A 9,170-nucleotide genomic window follows, 5' to 3' on the forward strand; every position below is an offset into this window, starting at 1 on the left:
TTCCACGCAGGTAAGAACGGTTCTTTAAAAAGAGGGGCATTTATTATTATTATTATTATTATTATTATTATTATTATTATTATTATTATTATTATTATTATTATTATTATTTAATACCTTGTTAATGATATAAGAAATGATTGTGCATGTTTTCAAATATTTGTTATATTTATTATAACATGTTTGAGAAGATAATAATAATAATAATAATAATAATAATAATAATAATAATAATAATAATAATAATAATAACAATAATAATAATAATAATAATAATAATAACTCTTAAAATGTTGTTTTTGAATGATGTGATGTCATTGAATGGGTGGAGCTCTGCAGTTGGGTATACACTGGGAAGCCGGGGGCCTAGGGGAAATGGGAGCCGAGAAAAACATGTTTGGAAATTATAGAGACTGGGGGGTGGGGGGGCTTTCCTAATGCACGTCACCATCCACACAGATCTGAAAAGCACAACCTTTTTTTTTCAGGGATTGTGATCTCGTTTTTGTATTTGTTTTGATACTGCGGTAATCGCGGTAAAATAAAAAAAAATGAAAGTTTCCTACATACAACTACATGTATTTCCCCCCAAACACAGAACTGATGTTGTATGAAAGAAACGCGTATTCTAAAATGAAAGGGGAGATTGCAGGACTGCAAACTATGAACATGCAGCTGAATGCAGAATCCATTTAAATGGAGAGCTTGATATTACTATTGAAATATCTATCAATACTTTGTTTTGTTTTTTTAAATCTATCTATCTATCTATCTATCTATCTATCTATCTATCTATCTATCTATCTATCTATCTATCTATATGATATTAACTTGTGATTCCTAGAGACAGCCATACATTCAACATTCATTTTTAAATCAAGACAATAGCTGACAATGCATCTCACTCCCTGGCAAACTGTTCATGACGTCACATTTCATAGAACAACTTTTATAACAGCTCATGAGCTACATTGGTTTTCTTTTCTTGTCATTATTATATAATTAGTATGTTATTATTATATAACAGTTATATAGACTTGGTCTTTTGTGAAATGTAAACATGTTACACGTTTAACTGAATTGAAGTTTCTATTTCATTCTTTGCTTGTTTTCTGTTGATGTTAAATACAGAAGATTACCTGACAAATAAAAATGACTGTTCCTAAAGTCTGACGCACACAATCTGTGAGTTAATTATAAAGACACATGCTGTGAACGGCATCAAGTCTTCTGAAGAAATAAACTACCACTACTACTACTACTACTAATAATAATACTAATAACACTACTACTACTACTACTACTACTACTACTAATAATAATAATAATAATACTAATAACACTACTACTACTACTACTAATAATAATAATAATAATAATAATAATAATAATAATAATAATAATAATAATAACACTACTACTACTACTAATAATAATAATAATAAAAATAATAATACTAATAACACTACTACTACTACTAATAATAATAATAATAATAATAATAATAATAATAATAATAATAATAATAATAATAATATAACATTTGATGGAAAGTTATAATTAAGTAATATGTATGTGTTTGTGTCAGAGAGAGAGAGCGAGAGAGAGAGAGAGAGAGAGAGAGAGAGAGAGAGAGAGAGAGAGAGAGAGAGTAAGGGGTTGTGATGGGCGGGTCATGTGTTTGGTTTGTATGGTACCTAGAATATGTATTGCATTCTTATTGTGATACAATGTGATTTCCACTCTTCACTTGATGGAAAGACTCACATCATTCTATTAACACAGAGGGGATAGCAGTATTGGATCTCTGCAGTATGATACTTGAAATGGGTGTATGGTGTTGATACAAATTCATATTCACAAGAGGAAGGGGGTAAATGAAGTAGAATGTTTAAAATTCATATTCACAAGAGGAAGGGGGTAAATGAAGTAGAATGTTTCAAATTCATATTCACAAGAGGAAGGGGGTAAATGAAGTAGAATGTTTCAAATTCATATTCACAAGAGGAAGGGGGTAAATGAAGTAGAATGTTTAAAATTCATATTCACAAGAGGAAGGGGGTAAATGAAGTAGAATGTTTCAAATTCATATTCACAAGAGGAAGGGGGTAAATGAAGTAGAATGTTTCAAATTCATATTCACAAGAGGAAGGGGGTAAATGAAGTAGAATGTTTCAAATTCATATTCACAAGAGGAAGGGGGTAAATGAAGTAGAATGTTTAAAATTCATATTCACAAGAGGAAGGGGGTAAATGAAGTAGAATGTTTAAAATTCATATTCACAAGAGGAAGGGGGTAAATGAAGTAGAATGTTTAAAATTCATATTCACAAGAGGAAGGGGGTAAATGAAGTAGAATGTTTAAAATTCATATTCACAAGAGGAAGGGGGTAAATGAAGTAGAATGTTTCAAATTCATATTCACAAGAGGAAGGGGGTAAATGAAGTAGAATGTTTCAAATTCATATTCACAAGAGGAAGGGGGTAAATGAAGTAGAATGTTTCAAATTCATATTCACAAGAGGAAGGGGGTAAATGAAGTAGAATGTTTCAAATTCATATTCACAAGAGGAAGGGGGTAAATGAAGTAGAATGTTTCAAATTCATATTCACAAGAGGAAGGGGGTAAATGAAGTAGAATGTTTCAAATTCATATTCACAAGAGGAAGGGGGTAAATGAAGTAGAATGTTTCAAATTCATATTCACAAGAGGAAGGGGGTAAATGAAGTAGAATGTTTCAAATTCATATTCACAAGAGGAAGGGGGTAAATGAAGTAGAATGTTTCAAATTCATATTCACAAGAGGAAGGGGGTAAATGAAGTAGAATGTTTCAAATTCATATTCACAAGAGGAAGGGGGTAAATGAAGTAGAATGTTTCAAATTCATATTCACAAGAGGAAGGGGGTAAATGAAGTAGAATGTTTCAAATTCATATTCACAAGAGGAAGGGGGTAAATGAAGTAGAATGTTTCAAATTCGTTTCCATTGACTCGAGAATGATTAACCAGCATGTTTGGTGTTTTACTATGTGGCTGTAGATAAAGGGTCATTGCAGATTAAAAGCATGGAAATGCATGCATGAGCAAATATGTTCACAAATGATTTAAAATAGATAGATAGTCTTCAGGTCTTCATACATGCAAATATAATGCTGTTGATACTTGTATTACCTCAAAGGTAATAATGTTGTTTCCAATATACATTGCATGTTATTGTAGGCTATTAGACAGGTGATGGGCAATGGAATGCTTGTATTATGAAGAAGGCTCTATGAACATTAAAGAGATCTATTTCTGCTGTACAAATCACAGGACCGAGAACATTGTCTGTTTAAACCAACATAAAGCTGTCCCAGAGCGACCCAACTACATCAGACCCAAATCTATACAATTATATGTAATGTTACAACATGGCTTATTATTAATATTATTATTATTATTATTATTATTATTATTATTATTATACAAACATGTTATAATAAAATAAAACAACAGAGCGAGAAGCTGCTGCTGGATATTTGAAAACATGCACAATCATTTATTATATCATTAACAAGGTATTAAATAATAATAATAATAATAATAATAATAATAATAATAATAATAATAATAATAATAATAATAATAATAATAATGACACGGAATGTTACATGATTTATAGAACAGATCTAAACTAGTAACATAAAAAGAACCCTCACGTAACAGTTTACTTAATGTCATAAAATACTAAACCTGCTTCAACGTTTTGATGTGGAGTTTTCCTTACATGCATCTAATCATTGTTGTGACTTTAGAAACAATATATATATATATATATATATATATATATATATATATATATATATATATAAAGTAAAGTTCAATATATTTTTTTAAACTTTTAACATTATAAAATATCATAAATAATTATCATATACTGTATATAAACATTAAGATACATTTGTTACAGTGGTTTAAATAGCAGATTTAGGTAACTTTAGTTTCCTTTTTATTAATATTTTAAGAAGATATTTGGATTCATGTTATTGAAGCAATAGCTTGAATTAAAATGTATTTTTTTAAACAGTAAATCATGTCCATTTTAAACAAAACATTTGATTGAACGAAACATTATGTTATGAAAAACTGTTGCAAGAGCTGTTGCTTTGCAAAGCGTTTCCACCATTCTTTAATTTATTCCTTTTTATTTAAAGAAGAAAAAAAGTCATTTTTATGTTACAAAATAAAACAACAAAACAAACACTTGAGAGTGCTTAAAAGAATTCGAAATATATGGCTGAGTTGTTTGGGTCTAGTTTTGTAAAATGAACAGGTGTTTCACCTCTTTTAAAAGATAGGTGTTAATTAAAGGCTGGAGTAAACCCTTTATGTTATATTACGCTTTATAAAATGTTACACAGATGTTTATAATTAATACAGGCATTGTGTGTGCATGATTAAACTGAGCTGTGTCAGTAAAATACAAAACCTCTAGTTTTCTGTGATAAGCTGCTGCTTTAATTCTGTAACAGTGTTCAAAATATGCATCTATGTTAAAATATATTTAGGGCTAGATTCTCAAAGCAATTTACTCCAAATCGTTATCAGCATTTTTTTTTTATCTGAAAGGAAAAAAAAAACACCATCATTGCAATTTTAAAATGAATAAGAAACAAGCCAAGACTCTTTCCACGCTCTGAGATTAAAAGTCTTTACTGTTTAAATCAGGTTTGGTGTCTTTATTGGGTGCGTTTCTCCTTTCTAAGAAAAATGTGCTAATGATGACCTGGAGTAAATTGCTTTGAGAATTTAGCCCTTACAGTTTTGTTGATGGAGGATATTTCTGTGGTTGTGTTATATGTTGAGGTGTTTTTACAATATATCCTCAATCTTTAAACTGTGCAAAAAGGGCTTTGAAGGATGTGTTCATATTAGAGGCAATGAGGAAACAAGTACCTAACAATCCATTCCATCCTGTATGAAGTCATGTGATTTGTTTCATGCAAACGTATTTTCAAACTTTGATTGTCTTCTAATTTGTGGCTGATCTATCAAGAAATATTTCACATTCTACACACTTTACAATTAAAACCTCTTGAATAATAAACCAAACTTAAGCTTAGTTAGATAGCTTTATTGATTACATATCAGCTCTATAGATGTTATTGTAAGCTTGCTTCCAGAGATATTTGACCTCGTGTCAGGTTAATGATTTAAACAGCTCATTTATTGGTCTCTTTACAACATGTCCAATGGCCTGAGAAGCTGCTTCCAAAACGTTTTTTAAACTCTTTGATTTCGGAAAACATAAAAAAACTGTAAACTCAACACTATTAATAATAGTTATATGTATGTATGTATGTATGTATGTATGTATTCATTTATCTAGCTTTAATACTTTAATAGTTTTTACAGTAACTGTTTAACAAATAAAATAGAAACATACAAGTCAACTTGAAATGTTCAGGAATAAAGTGCTGAGGTGGAGTTACAATGAAATCCTAGCCTCACTTTCACTCCCACCACACCCACTGATGTGAGTGTGAACACCCTAATGCTTCTCTCTCTCTCTCTCTCTCTCTCTCTCTGTATAAAGATGGTAATATATAAAGATCTCTCTGCAAGAACTGCATGCATGTGGTAATGTGGTACCTGTCCCATACAGTGCATTTCTGAAGAACAACACAGAAAGACAAGCTGTTGATACAAAATGGCTGCACCACTCAAATGAAGGATTTGTAATTCATGTGAACAGCTGGCTAGTAGGAAAGCTGGTCCGTGTGTTGAGATAGACTGCAGAGGAATCTTAAAACTAGGGGATCTGCAAATATACTGTTCTGTTTTACTTGGTTTTGTTTTTGTAACTGAGGATAATTAGGGTTTTATGATGGCTCTAACTCTCACTCACTCGTTTCCTTCCTCTGTAAATTTGACTTTTGGCTTCACTCTCCCTCCCCCCCAACCCAATCACCCCCAGCTGAGATGGTAATGATTAAAGGCCTATCATCATTGATAAGTATTGATGTCTTGGGAAGCTTTAATGGATGTGTTGTTTGTGGGAGGTGGATAGTCTCCGTTCCTATTCTTCTGAGAATCCTCCCCCATCCCACTCGCCCATCCCCCCCCCCTGCTTGGAGTGCGCTCCTAATTGCACAGCATTCCTTCCGAGTGGGTGGCAGAGTCTTACACAGCTTCTCCTCTGCACAGGGAGGGCGTGGAAAAAAACTTTCATGTGTCTGGAGATCAGCAGACAAAAGCTTCATGCACGTTCCAAAAGGGTGCAACACAAGTAAACAAAACTGTGTCAAGCCTTCACACATTTTACAGCTACAGTAAGCAGCCCACATTAATAGGTGCTCCCGACACTTGATTCATGAACACTGTTTAAAGAATCACTCTGTCCCGTGGAAACCTCAACAGCACACAGCAGATCGATCACACAAGCTGTTTGTGTGGCATGAAAAGGTTCTAGGAATGACTTCCTCTGTCTGCTGATATTCTCCTTACACACCCGTGCCTTTTCCATATTCACCTGGCACAGGTCCTGGGCTCTAGAATGCATGCTAGTTATTCTAGTTAATGATTGCTTGATGTAGAAGGGTGGTACCCGATAAATACCTTTCTCTGGTAGGGATCTGCATTGCAGGTACATATTAAAGGGTATCGATACTTTCATTGGATAACTATATAAACCCTTAATATATATTACAATAAACAGAAAAAAATATTAAGCTATACTAGCTACAAACAAACAAGCCTCATTTAACAACCTGCAATTCGTTTTGACACATAAATGATGCAACCATAAAACCAGCAAAGAAATGCTCTGCACACTAAAGAAATGTAAGAGTGACAACTCAGGATGACAACATTCGGGACCCTCCCATCGCGAAACCCTAATAAAGTAATTGTTTGTAAACTCGCACTGTAATAATCAGGTAATTAGTTCCCCATTACTCGTTAACTGCTTCACAGTGACGAGAGCATTAGCAGAAACGTTAGTCTGGCTGACTCACTCACTAGCATTTACTCCAGTCTTTACAAAGACAAACTGTATGCAATTGCAACCTTGTTAAACTCAGTATGTGCACATTGTTTGTATTTATTAAAAAGGGATGTTGAATCATTTTGCTTTGTTGCAGTACAGGTGTGTTTCTACTTTAAAATAATGGTCAATTAAACTGGAGTACAAAAACATTTTAAAAAGACACTCTTCGTTTATTTGGATTTCGGTCAACCACCTGGCAATTACTTCCAGTCATATATTATTTGGTTTATGCTTATAAAGGGCACACATTTGTGTTGGTTGCACCAATGGCCATGCTCTTACATGGTAAATAACCATGTAATGACATGGTAATAATTATGTAAATACTAGTGGTTTCCACTCTTACAAGGTCACAACTAGAAGAATGAGTGGGAGGAATGATGTTGTTAAAAAGCTAGATTTATGTAATTACATGGTATTTACCATGTAAGAGCATGGCCATTGGTAATTACATGGTCATTACATTGTAGTTACACATATATTCATGTCCTGTATTCCAAAGGTCCACCTTTGTGTTAATATCTTCATATTATCACTTCCAATGATTACTGAACTTAGTGTGGGGTAGTGTAGTAATTACATAGTTAATACAGTTTGATGGTAATATATCTGAACCCTTTTACTTGAGTAACAATGTGCAAATCAGAGTACAGTATGTCAATTGCCTAGTATTGCAGTTAGCAAGTATTGCTAAAATCTTTACATACACTTAAACGTCTTTCAACAATTAAAAAAGGGCTGAACATACTTACCTGGTTGCTTCTCAAAGCTTCTTACTCCAAATCAGCATTGGCACATTTGAGTTTTCTTCAGAAAGAAACAGCGTGTCTAATAAAGTTACCCAAGCCAGAAGGAAACAATCAGCCCCTTGTTTCAGGGAGCTTGTAAGCGCTTCAAATTAGTTTCTTTTTTTGCTTCTGGAATTTCTTTCAGAAAATAAAATAAAAGTACTAGTAGTGATTTGAAGAAATGATCTTTGAGGATCTGGCTGCTCATCTGTGAAGTGCTGTAGGTCCTTCACTATTCATTAGTTTGCGTGCTGAGTGCTTTGTAATTCAAACTAGGCTATGGATCCCAATTTACAGCTATGGCCAAAAGTTTTGCATCATCCTATAGAATTAACTCATTTAAAGTTGAATGAAACTTGATGAATAATATATATATATATATATATATATATATATATATATATATATATATATATATATATATATATATATATATATATATATATATATAGAAGATTTAGGACCATGCATTTCCAAGTTTTTACCAAATTTTAAAAAAAATCTTTGCTTGAAACACCTGCAAAGGTATTTAAGTAGAAAGGTTTATTTAGTGTCTTGCCATTGTCGTACCTGTAACATGTAGCACTCCATTGCTGCTGTTGGAGTCCATCCCTGTGCAGTTGGGTAGGAGCAGGACGTGATGACAGCCCAAAGGGAAGCAGAACCGTGTGGCTTTTTCTGTTGGTGTTTAAGAGAATGGTTTGATTAGGGTTTGTTTACAGTTCAACAATCTAAAGCCATGCATTGAACCGCTGGCAGTGTCAAGAATTCCCAACCCTGCTCCATTCCCCCGCCACATGGGGAAACCTCCCAAAAGCTTTTTTCCCTTTCAAAGCCGTGTTTACAAATTCACAAACATGAATCTCCTGCACTAGGTATACCATCATTCTGTATCCTCTGATACACGAGACCTGGGATACACAACAGATTAGTTGTAGGCAATCAGCAGATCATTTTGCAAAAGCAACCGTTCCCTTTTCTTAAAAGGGGGTGATGGGTGAAAGGTTTGAAGATTAAAATGTAAACAGCACTATGTATTATAATTACAAGAGTGTTTCTAATTATTTCCTTAAACTGCAACATATTTTGCTCCCAGTCAAGGTCTCTCTTGCTGGTGAAAGAGGAAACTGCTTGACCTCGACGTGACCTGTGACCCCGGAGGTCAGCACCCATGGAATGCACAGATGTCCCTGTTCAGAAGCACGCACACAAACTCTCAGGTTTCCCAGGCAGAGTGGCGCCAGGGCCTGGAAGGGGCCAATGTGAACACCTCCCCCCAAGCAGCAGCACATACCTGAGATTAAACCCAATAAACACAGGTTCACACAACCCAGACCCCCATCACATCCACAC

This window comes from Acipenser ruthenus, chromosome 21 (genome assembly GCF_902713425.1).
Source record: "Acipenser ruthenus chromosome 21, fAciRut3.2 maternal haplotype, whole genome shotgun sequence".
NCBI classification, from domain to species: Eukaryota; Metazoa; Chordata; class Actinopteri; order Acipenseriformes; family Acipenseridae; genus Acipenser; species Acipenser ruthenus.